The sequence below is a fragment of the Hetaerina americana genome, unplaced genomic scaffold (assembly GCF_022747635.1).
Source record: "Hetaerina americana unplaced genomic scaffold, ioHetAmer1.1.p SCAF_3, whole genome shotgun sequence".
Classification (NCBI taxonomy): domain Eukaryota; kingdom Metazoa; phylum Arthropoda; class Insecta; order Odonata; family Calopterygidae; genus Hetaerina; species Hetaerina americana.
This window is the reverse complement of record NW_027286874.1, coordinates 13,500,957-13,525,102: the sequence shown is the minus strand read 5'-3', so window position 1 is coordinate 13,525,102 and position 24,146 is coordinate 13,500,957. Positions and strand designations below refer to the sequence as shown.

The 24,146-nt window shown below is 45.0% G+C and overlaps 1 protein-coding gene across 2 annotated transcripts in view; it reads left to right on the top strand.

The window, feature by feature from the left end:
• Positions 1 to 24,146, top strand: part of sick (sickie) — a 934,611-nt gene that overhangs the window by 771,636 nt on the left and 138,829 nt on the right. The window lies entirely within an intron of this gene.

The following is a 24,146-nucleotide window of genomic DNA, read 5'->3' as shown; positions in this document are numbered from 1 at the left end:
ATCATGGGGATAGAATCTTATATGATACCTGAGATACCCAATTTATGGGTCCGTCGATAGAAAATGCAGCTTCCCAATTTCTTTATTGCTTTATATTTTCTACTTGCGAGGTTCTGTTACTTAATTCTCTCAAAGAACACAGAAATTTCTTTAGTTATGGTATTTTTAAAACTTGATTTCCTCCGTCGTTCCTTATTATCTTACCAACTCTAAATGATTTACTCTTCCTCATAAATAATAAGGGTGCCATAATCAAGCATCTGTATAATTAATTTATTTCTGTATGTCTAGAATTTGTTTCTGAGGCAGAGCATGGCCCTCTTATTGGCTCAAAATTTCAGTTTCTTAGCAATTCACAACTCAATTCCGTTTTCCTCGTAGTGATCATCTGCGTTGGCTTTCTGCTATTGTATCAGATAAATACTATTTCTGATAATTCCCTAGACCACCCATTTTAAATGTGCTATTGATGGAAATTTTAATTCCCTAGTTAGGTTCCGCGCGTTTACGATTCACGTAATCCGCTTGTGTTGCGTGATTTGTTTGTCCCTGAATGTGGGTGGCGTTGGTAGTCCGCTGGAATGATCGTGGACATGGACAATTTTCAAAAACCTATTTCCAAGCGTAGGAAATCCTTCCTAAGAATACATTTCTACAGCGAGATGCTCTTCCCGTATGTGCACACTCATGTCTTATGATTTTTTTCATGCTCTATCACTTCACGAAGTACATACCAGAAATTATAACCGAAGAATATCGTGAGTGCGTATCCTGTGAGTGTTACAGGACATATTTTTGTGACAGCTCACGACGTGAGACCACGCAGATATTTTCAGGGTGATAGGCCGGCCAGTACTGTTACCGTTAACCCGCCTTCTTTATCCTCCGCACCTGAATTCCACCCTTACTCCCTTTCATGGGATAAGGGTGGAGAATGCGCCTCTTGCCCCCCTCAGCGCTCGCCTCGCCTCACATTGCCTTGTCCACCCGGATGGGAGGGAGCGAGCAGGGGCGGGGTAGGGGGGTCTACCGAGCACCCGAAGACCCTTTTTTGTCTCCGCCCGTCCTCCTTCCCCCCCCCCCCCCCAAGGTTACCAGTCTCTCCAAGTTTGCCCGCCTCTTGTCCACGTCGACCCTTCCCCCATCCCACATAACCCTCTCTCTCTCTCGCTGTGCCTTCCTATTGCCCCGGTTTCTTTTTCCTTCGTCTCTTTCAGTCTTGCTCGATGCCAGTCGATCATCCAAATGTCTTTGGTACATATTTTCCTCCTCCCCTAGTATATCTTTCAATTTCACATTTTCTCTTTACGTAGTTGCCTTTCTATGCTGCTCCTCCTTTCCTCTCGTCAATCTTCTTTACTCCGAGCACATGTGGGTTCTCAAGTTTTTATTCATCAGCACGCGTGCCAGTCTCAAGAAATGGTTGTGTTCGGAGTGATGGACGAATGGAGTATAAAAGATAAGTCGTTTTTTAGAGGATACTAAGTTTATTCCATATTTTTTAGCTTTTGATTTCCAGGAAAATATCCTTTTTCCTCGCACTGCTCGAAGTCAAAAATTATAACTATTTCATTAACATTTGTTAAATTAAGAAAATCACGGGTTTTAGATCATCGGAAACACAACAGTAATGTGTAATAACGAGTTTTCCAACGAAATTTCGACGAATCATTGATAAAAGAATATAATGACAGGCATGGTTTTGGACATTGGTATCATATAAAGAAAAATAATTGAGGCTCGATGAGATGCGAATCGGGCCTCTTTTGTTTCTCATCAAATTCCCTGGATATGGTTTGAAATAAAAATGCGATATATGTAGGTTCCCATTGTGCTTAACTGGATTTCGAATCACCGAAACGGCATTTCTAAATTATTTCGACAGAATTGCAAAACATTTAGTGCAAATTCATAAATATGATGAATATGGGCAGATTCCTTCCACGCCAATCCCCCCCGTTTTCGCGGTCATGTTGCATTTTTCGAGCATGCAATCGAGAGCGCGTCCGACTCTTGTCGCTTCAGTTTCCCGCCAAATTGTACGCGCCGAACAGAGCAGACGAGCTGGACAGCATTATATTTCCTCCACATCATTCTGTGAACATATTTTGTCCCTCGTTATATCCCAAGCAACGCCCTGACCTAAGTTATTACCAATGGACGCGGTGAAAACAGAAGCAATCACACTTGTCACTCGGTGGGCGCGCCACACCGAGGGAAACAAAGGAGGTCAGCAACGGCGGAGATGACCGCTCTCTCAATATGTAGTACGCGCCAGGAAGTGACATCACTATACAAATATCTGATTATTTCATATCTAGAGTGGGTTTGGCCCGAAGCGGATACGCTACTCTCCACTCTTGTCACTCCCTCTCCTTGCAGTTATTCTGTCACAGTGTTTGCATCACCCCTCGCATAAATGTGCAAGAAACGTGAAGTGGTTGTTGTATTAGTCGGACGTATGTAACGTTTGCCTAAAGTTGACGCGGGGCTCAGCGGCGGTACCGAAGAGCGTATTGGTTTTGTCACCGAGTAGCGCCTCCCTGTAGGCGGAGGCTCTCGTTGCCTTTGGCTGGTGATCCGAGGTGTTCAGTTCACGCTAGACCCGGTGCTCAACCGAGAGGGAGCACCACTGTCGCGTTTCACGGACTAGACAATGTTACGCTCGGTCATGTTTGTCTTCCGGACGTGCGATGGAGACCTTCACCGGGTAGCGGAGGTTACCTAGACATCCATTTCGTGCTTGAAGTTGCGGTTTGCAGTGTGCTTTACGGCCGCACAACTGGTCCACCTCGAGTGGCAGCTAATTAGAATTAACGTCAGCACGTTTTCAAATGTTTGCAGATCACGCTGAGCGCACTCTGACGTTCAAGCGGCGGGAACGAAATTCGAGTCCTAGATTCAGCAGTGGGCGGAAGTCCACCCGCTCAATATTGTTCCTGCGCAAAATTCAAACCCTCCCCTCCTCCACCAACGCATCTCCCGCCGAGCGCTGCCTACCCGGTGGGTTAGTTCTGTGACGATACTTTGATGCACTCTGGGACCCTTGGGAGGTGCTGAATGACCATCGATTTGGTATCACAGCTACTTTTGAATTTTATTCAGATGCACTGTGTAAATGAATTGAACTTTCTACAATTTATGAATAAGTTAGAGTTGACTGCAGCGATATCTGCCATCGAAATGGCCTAACAGTGATTTCATATCACTCCCGTCTCGTTTCCCGCCGCTGGCGTTCCCGTGCGTGAGAATGTTTCCGAGTTTCCTCCCCTCGACTTCCTTTTCCTCCGCCCTCGGCGCATAAAAGGACCTTCGGCGGGGTGTGTGAGTGTCGCTCACCGGCGGAGACAGGGAGATCTCCTGAGTTGGAGATCGACGGGTGAGCGGGTTGGGGGGAGAGGGGGGATGTAGGATGGAAGGACGTAGAGAAGGGAGAGGAAGAGGGCCGGAGCTCCGAAGGTGAGTTGGGTAGGTGGGTTGGGTGGCCGAGCGTGACTATATAAAGGGGGAAGGGTTAAGTTTATTCGATGCCCAGCGATTCACTCCATCTTTCGATTCCATTGTTCCTTCCACGACCCACCTTCACATGACTCCTGCCTCGTTTGAGACCTTCTTTCTACGCGTGTGGTTTCATTTCAGATTCTTTTGAATGATGGAGGGGAATACGGCGAGTAATTTGTCGATGAGATCGTTTACACGTTGATTAGTACACGATATATCATTTATTACCCGGGGCTCTTTGGATGCAGTCTACTTCGCTATCGGAATGCAATTGAGATTACCTCGGCAGAAATAATTCACGATTTATCTAATACTTACCGCTGCGGTAGTATTGGTCAAAATTTATTTGAGAATTCATAGTGTGTAGGTCGACCGAAAACCATTTTGTCGTCGATTGATAAGTCGATCCCTAACCACCTGTTGTCCACCGCTGTTTCAGTAAAACAAGATTGATTATTATATTTGGCCACCGGTGAGAATTGTCTCAATAATCCGAATTAAAAATGATCCAGATTATATTAGTTTTCCTTTCTGCGGATGAAATATGACGCTGAGTACACCGGATTAATTTTCATCAAAAAGCTCTTAGATATCTGCGTGCACTTAAATATGGGCCTTCAATGAGTAGGATGTAATCTCTTGCTATCGGAGTGTGGTTCTCCCCGTAGATATGGACTCGGAAGGGACCTGCTGACGTCCTTGGCTCATCTTCCGGCCTCAATCCAGGCTGGAGTAAAGATAGCGCGAGTTCCTCTGCTCGGAAGTGCAATCAGGGAGGACGACCGTGGGAGGGTCGGGAGGAGGTGATGCAGTCATTGCATTACTTTTGTCCCCGATCGTAGAGCGGCCTCAGGCGTGCTTTAAACTCTCGTGAGAATCCTTTCGGGTCGGCACTGACCGCGCAGGCATTCAATCAAAGGGAATTCACGGGCGTGCGTGGGATTGGGGGGGACGCGTGGCCGAAGTGGGTGGGGGTCGCAGATAGTCGCCCCCCTTCGCCAAACCACCGCCCCCCAACGGGTGCCCATGCGGGACTCCCGTTCCTCTTCTCCGTTGCTCGCGTCCCTCCGTATGGTCGCACGCCGACGTTCCTTTTGAATTATGCCCCGAGTTGTGAAACGGCCGTTGGATTCCACGCAGCGCTCGTTAACGCGAATTAAAGATGAATTCCTATTCCCGCTCTCATTCGAATGGCTCCAACACTCCCCAAGTGCCACACAGCCTTCCATCTCTTCTCCTCATCGTCCCCAGCTTCCCTCCCTCCCTCCCGCTGGCTCGGTAGCACGCGATCTCTTCCTTCACTGCGATTGTGTGCCGTTTAAAAACACGCACGCGCACATTCAAATGTTTTTGTTCCTATTTTTTTCGCAGCTTTTAAATCGATGGATGGATTTCAGGACGCAGGTGTAGTTGTAAATTCTTGCTGCACACAATGAGTAATTTATTCATCCCCGCGGGGAGAAATTACTCATTTATTTATTCGCAGGAGGTAAATATTTCGTTTTTCCTCCCCGTAGTCGCCTTAGCTCTGGATTCTTTTGATTTTTTTTTAAATTTATCACGGCTAGCTTCCAGGTGTCACAATATTTTGCGTCTCCTGAGTCGAGGGGTTATTGTTCGCCTTGCTATAATTTCCTTAAAATGCTCTGATGTTTGTTGTCTCAGGCGTAACTTTGTGGAATTTGCATAACATATTGAAATGTAATGAAATAATTGACTTTGTAATTCCACACACTTTTTTTTTGTGTGGAAAAGTGTGTGGAATTACAAAGTCAATTATTTCATTACATTTCAATATGCTCTGATGTTGTTCCATTTCAAATTGCGCGTTCTGACAGCACGCTGCCCGTGAGACTTTAAAAATAACTTCTTGATGAATAATGCACTTCCTCGCGAGCAATGCGATGAGTAATGGAGGTGGGTACCAGGAAGAACCATTTTACGAAATTTGATGCGTGATTTCCCTCTTTTCGCTGTACCGATTGTATAAACTCTCGTCAGAAAATCATTTAATATTTAATAGTGGGGGAGTGAAACATGTAATTAAGATATCTGTCCGTTTAGTTCGCTTATTTAGGAGTTGTTTCCGTTAAAGAAATCCGAAGTAATAGAGGCATTAAGCAGAAGAAATGCATCAGACAAAAAATGTTCTACGCGGAGAGAACGTTCATGACAAGTAGCTGGGGTAAGAATGTAAAGAAATTATTAGTGAAAAGTTTGATGTGGAGCATAGTTTTGTGCGGATCGGAAACTTGGTTGCTGAGACAAGAGAATAGATCGGATTTCGAGGGTCAGTGTGAAGAAGAATGGATTAAGAATGGAAAAGACGTGAAGGTAAACAAAAGAAAAAATACTAGACATGGTAGGGTAGGAGACAGGGTTGTTGGGAGGAATCCAAATTAAGTAAGAAAAGTGGATGCAAAGCGTCTTGATTGCCGGTGGAATGTTGATGCGTAAGATAGGTGGGCGTGGAAGAGGGAGGGAAAGAATAAGAATGTTGGGCTGAATGAACGGTGGCGGAAAGTATACCGAATTGAAGACGAGTTTATTATAGAGTGTCGCATCGTGTTGTGGAAGTTGCAGGCTTAGAAATGTCGCGGTGGTTAAGCTGTGTGAATCCAAAACCTACCTAAACCGTTGCGGTTGCGATATATTCCGAATAATAATGCGGCTGAAAATCCCTCCGTTTATTATTAATTTAGAAATTGATGGTAACATTCACCACGTTGATTATAGCGCTGATGAATGTGACCATTTCGTCATAGGAAAAAGGACATGATTGGTGTTGGGATAACGTCCCACAGCCGAACAATAGACATTGATTCGTATCTGTCTGCATCTTAATTTCGAGCACCGCTTTCCTTTCTCTAATGGTTTCAAAACTGACCCACAGGCTGATATTAAATGCTAGATAATTGCCGATTCTAAGATAGAGTACTAAAACAATTCTTCCGTCCCACCGTGAACATGGATTTTTCGAAGGGAACTCTATGTTCCCATGTTATGGTAGGCATTAGGAATTGCCGCACCGCTTATGCAATACCACCTTTTTATCGCGACGCAACTGGTACGTGGGCGAAAATCCTGTGGCACGTGAAGAGGTGCGGGAAATGGGCACTTCTCTCCCATCCATCAACGTGCGGCGTAGCTGTATTCCTTTGTTCCCATAAACGGCTAGTTTTTCAGTGTCGCTCCGTATGAATGTATGTAGTGTTCGGAACGCGAGTATTCACGTTGCCATAGAAGTAGTCCAGGATTATGATAACGATTTCTATGTCGCCGTTTCCGTATAGCAGCGTAGGTGTGGGGAATCCACGGGGAAGCCCTTTGCAAGTCGGCGAATGGCAAAGACTCGGTCGACACTCGAAGCAAATTGGCAGAGAGTTCCGATGGCCGGTAACAATTCGCAGAGCTCAGCGTGCGGTAGACAAAGTGTAGGTGCCTCGGGTGCATTGAGTAGGTATGTCGGCCTCTCCTTGTTTGGCATTTAATAAGAGGTCGCCGCCGGCATGATCGCAGCAGCAGGATTGTGTGTATAGTAGCCTTTTGATGTCGCCCAATGAAGAATCGGCCCAGAGCGGTAATATTAGGGTGCCCTTCTCCAATCATTCTCCCCAGACAGCGATTGAAATTCGAACCTGCAAATTATGGCGTATCCTGTTCAGTGCATTCAGTCTATTTGCCGTAAACAATTCTCTCCTCTCCAACTTCCGAAGTGCTCGGTCGTCCTTGCCTGCGCGCCTAATGCATATACATGTACACGCATGGACTCATCATGGCTCTTTGTCGGAGCTTGTTATTCATTTTTCCTCCCTCTGCTCCGCACCCCTCCTTCCTCTCTTCCATTCTCCCTCCCGTGTTCCATTTCTGTAACCCCCCCCCCGCCCCGTTAATTCTACCGACTATCTTTCCTTTTAAGATTGGATGAAATATCTTATGGCCGAGGAAAGAAAAAATTACTGTCGCTATATTTCGTTCACCAGCATATCTGCACGGTTCATATTCATGTTGCGTCTAGACTTTTTTTCTCCCTCACGGGGGAATGCTTGATATGTGTGCGTTATCTTGAGTGTTTTCTCTTTCTCTCGTTCTTGGCTTCATTTCCATACAAATCTCTCACGCAGAAGGTCGCTCAAGGTCGGATTGAACGAAGGATGTGCGTGGAGTTAGCACTGCGGGATTAAATCACCTCGTTAATTGATTGCAAATAAATGCGAATCTTTTAGCACTCGATGCAGCCGAACCTTGATTGAGCTGATGAAGAATGATAATTCCATTTAGCCTTAAATGAGTGACGCAAAGCAAAACTTCGACGCGTAAAAGAATTCAATCTCGTCTGCAGCACGCTTGTAGAATAACGCCGCAGTTATTATCGTAAAACTAAATGGTTCCGTCTTTTTTTTTCCTTACTGAACTTTGGTTGGATCTTAAAGTGCAATCTTCCCGTCCAATTAATTAAGATCATAGTTTTAATTTGTCGAGGCCCAAAGGCAAGACCCCGCACTGACATTTGAAATATTCACAATTTTAGTACCGGCATATGGACATTCGGCACAGTCTCCAACAACGTACATTCATTCCTGCAACAATTGTTTATGAAACCGCTGTGCTCTTTTTTGTTTTCCCGCTCGATTACAATTAACGGTTTATAGCTTGGTGGTGCAGTATCGTTGCATCCCCATCTTCTTCGTGAATTACTCTCCCCATTCAACATCTTGATGATAATCTCTTGCTCTTTTCCCAATAGGGAAATTGACCATCATCACGTTTTCACTCCTAAAAAAATACTTGAATCATTATTCTTTGATAGCTCCCGGTAGATCATATTACGTAGCCCGATGAGTTCATATTTTTTTCCATTCCCATTTAAATGTTGCTCGCAGAAATTATGAGGCATCGGATGGAAGAGGGAACGTATGAATTGATTTCGCGTCTTCTTTCCAGGGTGAGTGGGGCAATCGTGTAAGCATTTTACTGCCATGGCGGCGGGGAGAACGTTTCTTCCGCGATTCTCTTCATCTCGAGTTTTCACTTGTCGTCCGAACCGAGCATTCGCAAAGGAACATCCAGTACTGTGCGCGCCCTCGTGACATAAAATACGCCAAATCGCTTTGTTATTTTTTTTTGTTTCTACTTTAAGGAAGGAAAAAATAATCGCCTCCTGAGTCTAAAAAGGGTCGTTCCGTATTTTTTGATGCGGGAGATAAGCATTGAGGGCCGTGGAAGCGATTTCACGATGGAGAGGACCCGTTTTCTCTCTTTCCCCCTCCTCTCCCCCGCCCTCGCCCTCTCCACGCTGCGTAGAGAGAAAGAAACCAACCCTCCCCCCCCCTTTCCTCTTTCTATAAAAGATAAGTGGACCGTGGGAAGGGTGGAGAGAGGATTGCTCTCGCAGGCAAAGATACAGAAGAAGAGAGCGGAAAGGAGAAGAAGAAAGAAATCAGTTCATTAAAGGCTTTTCAGCCGTAACGACCGTGACCCGTATTCCCTCATCCCCGCCGGAGTCCTTTCTTTGCCTGTTCTCAACTCGGTCTTTCACTTCCCACCCGCCCTTTTCTCTCTCTCTCTCTTTCTCTCTCTCTATTTCCATCTCTCCACGACCGCCACGAAAGTGAATCCGCCGAAATGGTTCGAGAAGAGAAAAAATGCGCACGGAGCGAAAGGCGAAAATACATGGGCGGGTTAAAGAAAAAAAAACCTATAGTATCTGTGAGCGATTTGGAAAGAGTGGGTACGAGAGGATGAAGTGGGCGAGGCATGAAAGAAGAGAACCGAACGTGGGAGGAGAGGGAACGATAAAGAGGCCTCAAAGGAGAACAAGGAGGAAGGGTTAGATTTTTTTTCGTGGGGCCAGGGAGATGTAACCCCTTCTTCGATCCTTATCTCGATTGTGGACGGCCAGGGGTGGCTGGCAGGGGTCGTAATTTTAGTTCACCTTCAGCCATCCTGTGAGGGCAAATAGCAATTACGCCCGAGAGATGGCATAGTCGGAGTCGATTATTTTCCGGTTGTTGTTATCGATTTTTTCTCTACGGTTTTGCTTCTGATCTCCCCCCCCCTCCAATTGCTTCACCCGCGTACCCCCTCCCTGGCTCAGAGTCCAATTTGGATGTAGTTCAATTTCTGTTACGTCTTAAGTGATCCCTTGGCTGCTATGGTTGCTGAACTTACAGTTGAATGAAATATCTGAAACTGTCTCTGTAAGTTTATTATCCTCTCCGACGCGAGTGACTTTTATCGGTCACTCGTGTACTTTTGGCAGTTGCGAGCCCATTCATTTCAAATGGTCACTGTGTCTGTGTCTTAAAAGATATTTGGAATGTGAAAGTCTCTTTATTATTCGGTAAAGTCGTTATAAATCACTAACTCTCAGTAATGCGCATCATGCTGTCGGCTCAGCATCTTTTGGAATTGTTAAATGTATTTTTTTCGTTCGAAAATTAAGATAATATATTGTTTATCGTCTCTAGATGATTTATTTAAATTCCGGAAATGAATTTTGCTGTTCAAATATCTTTATGTAAAACTAAAAGACAAAGAGAAGGAAGCATACGGGTGTGATTAAAGGTATCGCAAAAAATAGTAGCATTGAAAAGTGAAAAGTTCACCGATGAAGTGTGGTTATCCTAACTGTACACATCAATGTTTTATCTTTGTAATTACGACTTCGGATGAACTGACATTAACCGAAGAAACATAGGGTACACTAAAACCCCATATGAAAGCTTTTATTGGCCATATTATCATTTCTGTGATCAATTATAATACCACCATGCAATGAAAATAATTTTATTTGATTTTGTTAATCAGATTTTATAGTTAGGACACGCTTCTAAATCTACGAGTAGTGGTGTTCTTCGTACCATTCGGAAATCACTTTCTGGAGAGGTTGATTATACCCATCAAATAAGCAGTTTTCTCGAAATCTTCAGGAAATTCCTCTTTAGAAATTTTTATTTGAGCAGGAGGCAATTGAGAATCATTTCATGCCGTTTAATTAGAGGATAGGGATTCAAAGCCCACTCCAACCGACGTAAAATAAAAAACGCGAAAGCCTTCGCCTTCATCATTCGGCCCCACTCCGCCCTCCTAGAGCAACGAACATCCAGATTGTGGTCGTCGGCTTATCCCCGCCGAAATCACGGGAAAATAAGGGGAAATTAGTAATCTCTAAGCAAACATTCGAGAGAAGAAGGGAGAGAGATTTTAACTCTCGACAGCGGACCATCCGATCAAAACTATTAACAAACTGTTTTAACTTAGGCTTCGGGGACACGCCTTCATTATTTCGACCCCATCGCCGGAGAGCCTCCTCCCGCCAAGCGTTTAACCGCTGCCGCTTATCTGAGAATGCCGGTCGGTTCCTTAAAAAATTATCCCTGTTCTTGTTTTGTAGCGATGGTTAGCGGGAGGGGAGGGGAGTGTGGTGTGGTGGGTGGCTGTCGATGGCCTTCCATCCTTTCGGTCGGTCCGTCGCCTAACGAGAGGCGGGGGAGGCGGCGGATCTGGTTCTGCCCTAGTCGTCCGTCTCCTCCCCAGTAAGGATCGCGCGCCCTCTATATAAGAGGAAGGCCGCCCAATGCCAACCAAGCCGCCTCGACTCTTTTCCCCCCTCGATGCTCTTATTTTTCCCAAGGACGTTTGGCAGCGAATGCGACTGCTCGTTGACCGCCGCGTGCGACAAGAGGTGGACTGTGCAGGAGACACGGAATGAACTCCATTCTTTCCGATCATATCTCTTTTGTCTCGGGGAAGAGTCCCTCGACGGAGTCCTCCGCTAGAGGAGTCTCTTGTGTACATACTCGTACTTATCCTGCGTAAATCCTCGCGGTTTTTCGCCCGAAGTTTGATTTGGATAAGGTAGGCTAGAGCTTACTCTGAACTAAGCCTGAAGTTAGATTCAGATAGGGCTGGGTAGAGTTTAATCCGAAATAAATCATAAATGCGTCTGAAATTCACACATCAGGCTATGGGGCCACTGCCTTTCTCAGTGAGGCCACTCAAATTTCAACAAATCTCACAACCAGACAAGAAAATCGAAACCCTTGAATGTCAGGGGAGAATGTCCTAGGCGGGATAATCCGAGATTTGAACCTGGTACCCCCCGCAGTCAATAGTCGTATGTTTTAAAATTTATTATTTCTTATTGATCATATACTGCTGATCGTATCTTAGCTTTGGAGGAACTTTGACGTTCGATTTAGTATTCTTCGACTTGAGTGAAAATTTGTAATTTGATTGGTTTAAATCATGACAGAATGTACAAAATGTCTTTTAATGTTGCTACAGGCATAAATCGAAGATTCTGATGAAATAGTAGGTAGGCACGCACATTTTAGAGTTTCTCTAATACCGTTTTCATTAGTTGTTAATTTAGTATTAAAATTTACGAGAACCACTACCCGACGTTCAGTTTTCTTGAATAAAAGTTAGATTTCCTTCTTTAGAAACTATTATTACTTATTTCCTTTTTTCCCTCATTTCAGCAAGGGAAGGTCTTGACAACGCTGTTGACAATGCGTTTTATATTCTTTCTTGAAACCCCTGGTGGTTCATGTGCCCCTGGGATCTCGAGAAGCCGATCACGGCTTGTCACCACGAGGCGACGTTTCTTCCCTTACTCCATCAACTGAGTCCCAGATATTTAAATGTTGATAATTTATGTCGAAAGTCATTATGATGGATCAGATGGATTGGAATTTAAATGGTCTGTCGATTTCAGTTATGAAAGAATATTCATCAGCCATGCAGAGGTATTGTCTTTTCTCCTCATTATTCCGTTGCTTCTTTTCTGGGACTGGTGCCTTAATTCAGGGTCGGGTTGACCTAGAAAAATATTTGTCGGGAAAGGACACCAACACAGAACTTTTAAAACGGGAGTACTTATGGGCACTGCCTCGTCTGCGGTCTTAGGTGCCTTCATTATTCATATCGCTTGTTTATTTTTCAGCGCCGTTTACTCTGCGTGGGAAAGGAAGTAGGTGTGGTTACCAAACCGCCGCGACTTCCTTGCGGAATGCGGAGGAAATAAAATGCCTCTTCTGCGGGGTTTTTATTATCTAAGATGCGCATTTGTTTGCGTTCGCGGCTTACTCTCACGGTGGATGGAGGAGGGAAGCGAAGGAGGCCAACCTGCGGAAATTATTTCCTGGCGTGGTTTTAATCAAATTTACAATCATATAATAATTAATCTAAACAAAGAGATCAACTCGTTTTGTTTCATTGGGATTTTAATCCCTTTCTCTCCGAGCGGTACCATTGAGTAGTTATTGAAATTAACGAAGCCTGACACGATGTAATTTACGGTTTTTTTTCGAATGACGTACAACTTTTTCCTTTAATTCTTTTAATTAAATTATGTTGGATTGGGGAAGACGTTTTCTTCCGTGATTATTTCCATGATTCATTGTAGATTATATTTTGTCGACGATTTTTTTCTACTTTTCCCACTATTTCTCATATGTACCATCCTGTGAATCTCAATTACTTCAATCTATCAGTCCTTGTTGTTTCAGTATGAAATTACCTCCTCCTCTCTATTCAAACAAATTACAACCATTAACATCGTGAAGTTGAAAAATTAAGATTCCATTTGCACTCGAGATCTTTACAGAAAGTTGTGTTCTAAAATTGATTTATTAATGTCACAATAATTTTGTCGGTAAAAAGTCAAGCTCCGTCAATAGAAATCCGAAACTAAAATGTTTTATAATAGTTCATCCTATGTGAATTTGCGTTATTCTAGCAGTAATAATAAACCAAGTAAGTAAAGACTAAGGATTTCTAAATGCACTTGATATCCGGAAGTAAAGCCTAAGTCGTATAAGTATCTTACTCAATGCTATATTCCAGATTGCTACCAGCCTCGCAAGCTCATTGAATGTTTTTCTACAAACTTAACTACTACTACAAAGCTTAACTACATGTATTTCCAAACTTCCTCGCAGCTGTAGAAGTGGAAGAGTATCAAGGTTATATGAAGTCTGGGGAGCTAATCGTCTTGGTGCGTGAATATATTTTGATTTCGTGAGATTCAATCTCTCCATACTTCATCTGCATCCTGCATCTCTTTCGGAGCGGATGTTCGTCTTGTTTTCAGGTGATAAATTCCAGAATGAATTGGTAAATCTTGGCATAGGGTAATCAAGGTCGCGGAGAGGACTCTCCACCTTTACTTTCGGTGATACTTCTAAGAGATAAACAGAAAAATTGGGCGACAAAACTTTCAATCCACACCTTTTCCCTTCGGAAGTAAATTTTTTGTTTGTTCCCTTGGACTGCTTTCGCTGTTCAATGGTTTAAAGAATAAGGGTCAGACCGTATTGTTCCTCCTCTTGGTTTCCTCACCCGTGTCCGTGTCTCTCGTCCATAGGTTTAATTTGCGTGTTGAGGAAAGTGAGGTGGGGGAGAGAAATCGACCGATGCCTGTGCACCGGTAGTTATGTACATGGAAGCGGTATTTGAGTGGAAGTATTCCCGAGAGTTTTCTTAGTAATCAAACCGTTACGACGAGGAGGTTAGGGCGCAAATACCTCGCGAGAAAGTTTTCTCTCTCTCTCTCTCTCTCTCTCGTCCATTGTCGCATGTAAAGACTCATAGAGCAGCTATTTAGCTGTTAGCGCTTTTTCCGTGGATCTGAGGGGGTTGCGAGGGAGGGGGAGAGGTGGGGAGGGTTGATTCCCACAGATGGTGGAACCGGGTGCCTTCAGCCTCCATTCACAGCCTCTTGCCTCTTCTCACACTCTTACCACCCTCGGTGGGAAAGTTGCGTCAAGACGACTCTTTATTTCCACCCAGTGATAATTTCCCCCCCCCCCCCCACTTCGCATTGCGTAAATGAGGTGGCTTTTTTTAAAAATAGTAGTGGGATTCGATTTTGTAAACCTTTTGAGATGACTGGAGGGAGTAACACCCGTTCGTCCGACTGCCCGATTGAGATATCTTTGGGACGAGGTTGTTTTGAGCAATTCTAAGCTTTCATTGGAGGCATGTGTGCGCATTTATCACTTCCAAGGATTAGCACACATTTTTTTGAGCTATGGAACAGCTGTAAATGGCAGAGATTTCTCGGTGGCACCGCCAAGGCGCTTGGGTACCAGAATACGTTTTCTTCCATACGCTCTCACCGTGGTTACTCCCTTGCCTGTCTTGATTTCTTGCAGCACAAAAGTGATTTCCGTTGAAACATTTTGCCGAAGTGATTAAGAGATGTGAGTGCGTTTGAGAAATAAATAAAGATTCAATTCTGATAACTTAGATTAGAATTGGCTCTAGTTTTCGCATGTACTAGGTTAACACGTATTCAAAATGTTCTAAATTTTTTTCCGACTAACTTTCTATCGAATTTTGCAGTTTTTTCATCTCCCGTATGCGTAAATTAAGTATAAAGCATTGAGAATTTTTTCCGCCGAAAAAAATGAAGCAAATAAATCGAAACCGGATGAAAGGTAGAAGTAATCGTTGACGTGAGGTAAATGCTCAGTTTTTATGGGAAACCCTCATCTCCTCGAATTCATAGGTTCCTAATGAAAATAATCTTCGCGACCATCTCTCTCCTTTGCCTCTCCCGTTGGAATGCACGTCTTGCTTTTTTTCTATCCAATCAAGAGGGCCACGAGGTCGTTTATATAAAGTTCAAGTATAGAGGCGTGCACTTTTGGAGGGATGACTTGTGATTCGATCGCAGGCATGAGGGCAGTTTATTGTATGTGCGGGGGGTTCTCCAACGGGGAGGGAGAGCCGAATTATTATTCTTTTCACCGGCAATTTGTGTCTCGCCGACGCTGGCCGGGCGTGCGGTTAGGAAATGAGTCTCCGGAAAATTGTGGCCGTTCGGCGTGTTAACCCTGCATGAAGTAACGGAAACCCAGTTCCCCTAACAACTGCAACCCAAATCGACCTCGTCCAACCCCCAGCGTCCCTTTCGTTTTTCCCCCAACGCCTAGGCACCGGAATAAGGCGCGTAGAGTGGAACTTCGTGTGTCATCATTGGATGGGGCGGACTGTGTTGTTTCCCAACCCGGAGGAAGACGAGGAGGAGAGGGAAAATGCTCATTCACGTGTCGGCACCTCGATAATCGTCTCTCACTCCGACCTCGGTTTTTTTTGCCCTTCCCTTATAACGTACGTACGTACATGTCCAGTCTACGAGAAAAATGGCCCTCGCTCGAGGGTAGGGATTAAAGGCAATCGATGAGTTCTACTTTTGATGGGCAATTGTGACCGCGTATTGGTTTCTGAGGGCCCCCGTCGTGAGGAACAGTTCCCCTCCGCCCAGAATTCTCTTCCTTCATTGATTGCTTCCCGTGGGAAACGCTCATGTCTACCTATCAGAAAATGGACGCTCAACTACTTAAACGTGGGGGACCCTTTTCTGCCGCTCATAGTTGATTTTTTTCCATCTTTCGTCCCCCAATTATCCCGGTCCAAAGATCTCCCTCTTATCTAAACAAGGACTTGTTGGGTGCTCGGCCGTGTATCGTCGGCGATCGCCGAATACATTATTTCAACTTGTTGTGCCCAGAGCAGCCTCTCCTAACCATCTCCCTTTCTCTCTACTCAACGACGTTAAGTCGCTTCGTGACATATTAAGGATTAAAGAGTGCACAATGCGAGAGTACCAATTGGGTTAATTGCCTGGCCAGTTATTAACCGATTCATTAGCATTATGTGTCGATGGAATCTCTCCCGCTCGTGCTTACGCGTGGGCAGTTAACCCACGCGCGCTGCGACCCTGCGAGTATTTAGGGCGTTCGCCCTGAGGTGGTTTACGCGCTGTCGTCGTTGTGAAAACTGTAGCACGAAGTTTCGCAATAAGGGCATTCCGACGACCGCTCTCGCATGTACTACGTACGTGGCCAAGGGCCGAGCGTGATGATTCCAAGGGCTAGGACGGTGTCGTTTTATTTCCCTTTGTGTTCATTCCGTAACGATAACGTATTCTCCATCTCCGATCTATCATAAATTACTGCTACTACTTGAAACCCAATAACGGATACCATACTAAGTGGGTTTGGGTGATTAAAATATATTGTGGAGCGGATTGATCACTCAACGCGATCGTGGAGATAAACGCTGTTTCAAGGTACTGAGTTTTCAATTAATGTCGCTTTGCGTAAAACGAAAGAGAATCACCAACCCTCACTTTTCCATTGATTCGCCTGTAAGCCGAAGGGTGCACCCACTGATCCATATCGAGCCATAGGTGTAGAAAACTGTAACTTTCAAAACTGTTCATGTGACTATTCTTTTCTCTGGAAAGTCACGTACCTATCCGATTGTTTGCCATTGATTGACGATCACCGCTAGATAACCCTCACGTCGTTCGATTCGCGTTTTAGGTGTAAGAACGAGCGAATAATATTAAAATCCAAGCCTCGGCATGAAATTAACGATACAGGTTCGCGACTAAAGGGTATTTACAGGTGATCATCATTTGTTTCAGATGAATACAGGTATTGTTAGGCTTGGTATCTCTGAAAAGTGGAATGTCCATAGAATTACAAAGCAAATTAGATTCCATTCTATTTATCATTTTTTATTACTTTATATACGTTTTAAAGCCTGAGCGTCATCGGGTACATGTAATTGCGTTGAAAATACAATAAGATCACAGTGTTTCCATTTCCACTGGTTTGAAAACATGACGACTAGTGTTTTTCTCATCAAAAAACTCCTTCAAAGTGTTGATGGAAGTTGATTTTGTTGGCTCGCGGCTGCATGAATCCTTGGGTGTTGTTTTCTTTCACGCTTTGACCCGAGTAGACAGCAAGGGAAAATTTACCTTCACTAGAACTGAAGACGTGTGGAAGCTTAGCAAGAGTTAGGAGGATCGATTTGAACGCCGCCCACAGAATTTGAAAATATTTCATCTTAGGCCGCAAATTTTTCGGAAGGTCGCTCCTTAATCTCAAACACACTAAACAGTTTCAAGTTGTTATCGCATCTCGAAAATTCATAGGTTAGAAACATCAGGGCCCTCTGATTTTTTTCCAATCGGGAGACTCGGGAGTGTCTGAATAAGGAGACCCATCGTAATATAATTGGGATGGGATCGAACCGAGAGATCTGACCAGGGAAGCGAGCAGTCATCGAGGCAAGCAAATCGCACTCTTCTCGTTCGGATGTATTTCGTTCTTTCCATGAGAAGGGTGAGAGACGACTGTCCGCTTTCATTACGCTACCGTCCGGCTGTCCCTCCGGCCCCTGCTCGAACCGTCTTAAAGTAAGGGATCCCGTCGTTTGCCCACGTGGTGCGCGTGATTAGGATTGGAGATGGGCAGACGTTCCTCCCCCCCAGCCCTTCCTCTGGATCGGACGCCCCACCCTCCTCATGCCAACCCACCTCCCCCCCTCCATGCCGTCCGGTACCTGCGAAGGGTTGTCCTTCAACTGGGGGCGACGCGCGACGTGGCCTCGGCGTCTTCGGCCAGATGGAATGGACGTGGGGAATGGGGGTTCGCCGTCTCGGAGGGATAGATGCGTTGGCAGGCACTCCTCTCGATTGGGAGTGCATGTATTGGGGAGAGCGGAGGTGAGGAAAAGTAGATGCAGCAGATAACTCTAGGGAGGAAGGGAAAATTGAATGTTTTATGATTCACAAATGCGCCAGCACCAAAGTGCATTTCAGACTCCATTGATGTTGGCATGTGGCGGTCATATTCACGGGGTGATCTTTTATACCTGTATCCTTTGCTTTATAACCTAATTCAGCGTTTGGTTCAGAATAGAAAACGTTAATATTCAAAAATTTTTATGTGCTAGGTGTAAGAGTATCTCAAACTGAATGCCCCTATGGATTTAAAAGAATACTGTTACTCTGATAGACTCCTTTTTGCCACAGTTTATCCGTTTGTGTTCGAGCTCAATTATTTTTTAAATAATTTTTCGATTCCCTTCACCTCCCTGGTACCTGCGCTCTTCAATCAGTCATATTTCAGTCACCGTCCACGTTGTATTATCTCCCTTGCCAAGTTGCGCCCAAAGTTGTGAACTTGGGCTTTAATTTACTCAAATGGTGCAATTCTTTTTTTTTGTCTTAAATCAGGGATTATAATGTAAACTAGCATTCCGGATCTCATTCTGATCGACTGACAGACAGGCTACCAAGGTATTTTTCAGGTCGTTTAAAAAATTACAAACGCTAAAATAAGCCATTTTCATTACTACGATATTACAAGGTCCGTCTGATAAAGAATGTTTCCATCCATAGAATAATACCCCCGCCACACGCCCTTGCGGCGGCTTGCGGGGTATTATGTAGATGTAGATGTAGAAACGGGAAGAAAAGGCGTCGTTTGTTGTATTTCGAGCATTGATGTGCTTACGCTTTATTCTCTCAGTCGTCACTACTTGAGACTTCACTCTCCTTTTAATAGAAATCCCGATTTGAAATTCAAACTGTTTTCCCGCTATCAGTTACCCCCAAAACTCGTTCCTGCACTTTTTTGACTGACGTCTGCTGTACGATGTCATATTTCTGGGCATTCACTTGTTTTCCTTCCACTCTTTCCTTCGCTTCCCTCTTCTCATTTACACACTGTGAAGGACTCCTCTCTCGCCACCCAATTCCGTATAGATTTGCCTATGCGGCACACCGTGAAAGTGCTCATTGGTCAAAACACGGGTCCAGAAATATTTTTTAAAAATTCGGGTTGACTGTATTGCAGTTGTATTATTTACTTCCGATATATTTTCTTTTCCGATGTGCTGCACTTCGAGCCAGAGTTCATGGAGCGCGAAATGTGGCAACAAGGGGCTTAATTTCTCCGCGCGAATGTAAAAAGTTCCGTGGAGGACTCCCGGGGAAAACATCACCCGAAATCGATCTGAAGAGGGCAACTGGATTTCGGGAAGGGCGGCTCGGGGTTGGCGCTGTGGAAGGAGGGTCGGCGGCGGTCGGGGAAGATGAAATAAGGAAGAGCAGTCGCGACGTGGGTTCCATCCCCCCCGGAGATCGCAAGATTGGGGGGGGGCACGTGGCCATCTTCCGGAAGGGGGTGGTGAGGGTGGCGGCTGTAGTATAAATGGGATTGAGATCCTGGGGGAGGAACGCGAAGTGTGGGAATCGACGCCCTCCACTTCCTCGTCACCACCCCGTCGCTCCCCACCCTCTCCCACCGTCGCCGTCCTCTCCTCTTTTCCACTTCTTATTTTTCGCATCCACTTCTCTCTCCTCTTGGCCTGGGCACTCAAGTAAAGAATAGTGAAGACTTGTTTCGAGGACGGCGCGGAGTGAGATACTCCTTCCTTGAGAAGAGAAGATGAGATTAGACGAAAGGCTTTTGAGGTGTGACTTCGGAAAAGGATCGGAAATTGAATTGGATGTATGGGAGGACAAATGGAAAGCTTTGGGAAAGTGTGTGATGGAACAATTTCGGGGGAAGTTAGGAGGAGACTGAGATGGTGATTGAGAAGGTATCTAGAAGTTAAACTCATTAAACGAAGGGTAGGGATATAGAGTGGAAATGTCTGGTAAAATTGACAGGAAGTTAACATAAAATAAATGAAGAGGCATTTGATCGGCTTGAAGGGTTGTAGAAAGTACGTATCAGTAGTTGAAAAACAGTACAACTGGAAGAATGACTTCTGTATTGCTAGGTATTCCGTCGCGATATTGTAGAACACATGAGATACACGAGGATACCTTGAATGACGTCACCTTTCCGAGTATCACAATAGCCAAAGGTATTAGATAGGGAATTATTTGATATTCATTGTGGTTCTGCTATTACTTTTTCAACCGTACATCGAAATTCACCAAGTTATAACTTAATCTCTTCGAGTTGTTCGCTTTTTTCAGAAAAATAAATAGGGTTATCATTCATTCCAGAGGCTTTGCTACGAAAGTGATAATTCTAAAACACACACTTTTCTTCATTTTGAACTTTTAAGTTTCCTGAGAATGTATTTTTCAGAAGATTAACATGGAGAATATCCCTAAAGTAATGAAATAAATGTAATTCACGATCAAGTAGTATTCATCGTTGCATTCTCAACTAGTTACTATCGCCTTGTCTTGACTTGCGGTGTTTTTCGTGTCCCATTGCATTGCTTCTAGCATGTTAATGAAATTCGAGCTTCAAACTTTTCAAATGGAATAATATGACTGAGCTAGAATCGCACTATTTTTCTTTCTATAAATCCCGCGATCCGACAGTTTGAATAGTGTAATCATGAAAAATAGTCGTTATAATGGAGCTGAATATCCATAAATAAATATCAGCGAGAGGTATAAAAGTTACCGAGCTCGGAAAAAATCAAGGTTTTAACCTTGCTTACACATTCAAAATTAAATGTCTGTCGAGGAAAACATTTTTATTAAATCACTATTATGAGTTTGCGACTGCAATCGACAAATTAAATTATTTGGGAATAAGGTCGGTGTACAGCGTCACGGTAAATAATTTTCTGCGGCTTTCGGAATTATCCGTCTTTTACGCGTCTGCGTTTCATCAAGAACCTAACCTAGTCAACCAGTCTTTTGAATCTGGGTGGACACTCTTTAAGTCATTTTGAATTTACGAGTATTGTGCGGGCTGTTGTGAGAGTTGTTTGCCCTCAAGCTCGACTTTCGGAGATGCGGCCGCCGCGGTTTCCCGTGAGGACATGGCGCCTTGAATTTCACCTCGGCGCTAAATGGGAGGAAGGGGGACGGCTATAAATATTATAGAACGGGGGAAACGTCGGCGTTGGGAGGAAGGGAAACCACGGAGAGGAGAGAGAGAGGGAGAGATGGAAGGAGTTCCGGTGGTAAGCCTCGGTTTTTTCTCTTAAAAAATATACACAGTAAAAAAGTGGGAAAGAGTCCGCAAAGAAACTATATCCCGAGGGAAGATAACGAGCGACTCCTTGGCATCCTTGGGAGTGCCACGCGAAGTTAGCGCGATAAATAAATGAATAGGAACAAACATCGCCGAACGGTGAAGCGAGACACGCACACATGCCGTTCCCTCTCGGTTAAGCTTCTCGGGACGGAGGTTGTAATCCAAATGTACACACAGACACGCACGCACAACCACTCGTGCACAATGGAATCGCACGCATGAGCGCACCAAACGCTCTCGATAGTTTCGCAATGATGACGGAAAGGCGAATGTTTCAGTGAGCGGCTTGTCGTTGTCGGGTACCGCGTGTTTTATTTATTTATTTTTACCCGCCATTCTGTGTTTCGAGGAGTAGGAGTCTTGTCGCCAAAGGGCACACACTCTATTGAAATTGAAATGAGACGAGTCCTTTCGTGTAGGGTCACACACGGATATAAGAGAGAGAGAGAGAGATAGGTTTGGTGGTAGGGGAAGGGTTGTTGAGGAACGGGGCATTTTTCTTTCCCTCATATATAAAACTCTATCTCATTATGCGAGATTTATATCTTTCGGGAGAGGGAGATATTTGTAAAAACCTAGTCTGTTGAGTGAAAGAGAAATTTAGTATTCCATTCTTCTAGAAACTGGGGATTTTTTTAACTGCTTGTTTTCCGTATAACTGCATTATTATTCCTCGAAGCCATTGAGGTTGCACCTTTTGGTTGCCACAAAAACGTTCACGTGTTCGTGCGGTTTCAAGTTCGAATCCACTGCCCCCTCTTAGGACCACTTTTGAGGTGGTTGTTAAACGATTATAAAGTTTATCACTGTGCTCTGAGCCAACCTACGGGAACAAATTCTTTTTATGGCAATTTAATTTCCGAAAATGGCGGTTGGTGGAATGGAATTTCTTCACTATTCCAGTTTACATTTTAGTGTGTAGACATTTCAAGTCGGTGGGAGATAGTCTGCTTAAATGGTCTTGTATATAGATGCTTCTTTGCCTAACAATTTACAGTTTCCATTCCAAATTTTGATGAAATTTCATCACCAAAGGGCCCTAAAACATACTTTCAGATGCGTAGAAGATTTCTAACGCGCAGTAATTGAGTATTTTGTAAAAGGTATCTCGGGTGTCTCCGAATAGCGATTGAGAAAATGAAAATTCCCAAAATGTCCTTACCTTTGCTTTTTGTATGTGGACAACGAAATTCTCTAGTTTACTTGAAGGTTGTCCCTTTAGCCACCTCCTCCAAAAAAACTTTTAATTAACCCGTTCGTCGTTTACTTTCACAACACTTCGCAAATAACGCGCGGCACCACTCAAAAAGTACTTCAGAGGCACAATACTCAAAACGTCGAAATCCAGCTTTGCGATCCCTGGCCTTCTTCTTGAGCGTCAGTAGTTCAGCTGTGCTGCGTCCCCACTTGTCGCACAGTTCGAACAGGCCAAAGAATGGTGTGAGGAGGATTTTCATTTCTGTCAGCGGCGGTTGTCAATTCGGTGGTTGTAATACCGTGTACGAGGCGGCAATTTTTCTTCAACGGCGCCGGTGGCAAAACGAGCGAGCGCATTAACCTCCGGAGACATGAACGATCGAATCAGGCGGCAAAATACTCTCACGGCAGCGCCTCGTTTAAACGTTTCCCCCGGCGCTCGCCCTCCCGCGGCGCCATCCATAATGCAGGCGTGGCGAGTCGAAAAATATAAGTCGCCGTCATTATGGTAACAATCCTTTACCTCCGGTAATTACCGAAGGATAGATGGGCTGGGATTCTATATGGACAGGAGGGGGAGATGTTCGGCGGAGATCCCCCCCCCCATCGTTCGACGGGAAGACCGTCTCCTTTGCGCTCTTCCCAATTCTCTCTCCCCGCCGCCAATTTCCAATCTCGGGGTAAGGCTCGGTCCCGGTTCATTCTTCTTTTTTTTCGACAGCGGGCTTTAATTTATCCGCCCTAAGTACGGCGGCCTTGAGCCCCTCCCTCCCTACCCCCCACCCCCCGTCCCAGACTCTCTCACTCCTTGAACTTAACTCCTCTCTGTGCGTGCGCTAAAGGACCACCACCCTTGACCCCTCTCGCCTTGGTTGCGCCGCGGTTCGACTTCCGCACTCACCGTCCCCGGCCGTGTGGCCTCCCAGTCCTTCGCCTTTACCCCAGAGGCGACGACGGGTGGTCCATAGCCAGGAATCGATTCGTGTCGCATGACGTAATTCGATGCATTCGAAACATCGCAATCTCTCTTTCTTAACTTCCAGCGGCTGCAGTCGTTACGTGTAATGAAATCGAAATCAGGGTCTAACAAACATTTTCTTCCATATCCGTAATAAACCCTCTGACATCAAATAGGAACTGAATTCAAATCATCAGGATAATGACGACCAAGAATATCGTTGAACAAAAGTATAGAAATGACGATTTTAGAGTGAATCGAATCGAATTCGTCCTCATCTTCCGGAGTGGGAGCAGAATAACCGTCGACGGGGAAGAAGGAACCGCTTCCCCCCCTGCTCTCTCACGATCTCTATCCCCGTCTAAACCACGCACTCCACTAATGCACGGCAAACCTTCGGGGTGCGATAGCCGCTCTCCGCGCGCCGCCTCCCGAAAAGACCGAAGGTAAATTGCGGCCTTCCAAGCTCCTATAGGGAGCACGAGAAGGAGGGAGAGTCACGGTCGCCCCCGGGTGGTGGGAATGCGCGTCCCGGACTCCACCTCGACTTCTCCCTTTGACAGAGGGACGCGCGGGGCGTGCCTCCATCATCGACAACAACCGACTCACTAACTAACTGATTCAGTTTAGTCCACGCCTCTCTTCCCCCTCCTCACGAAACGAAA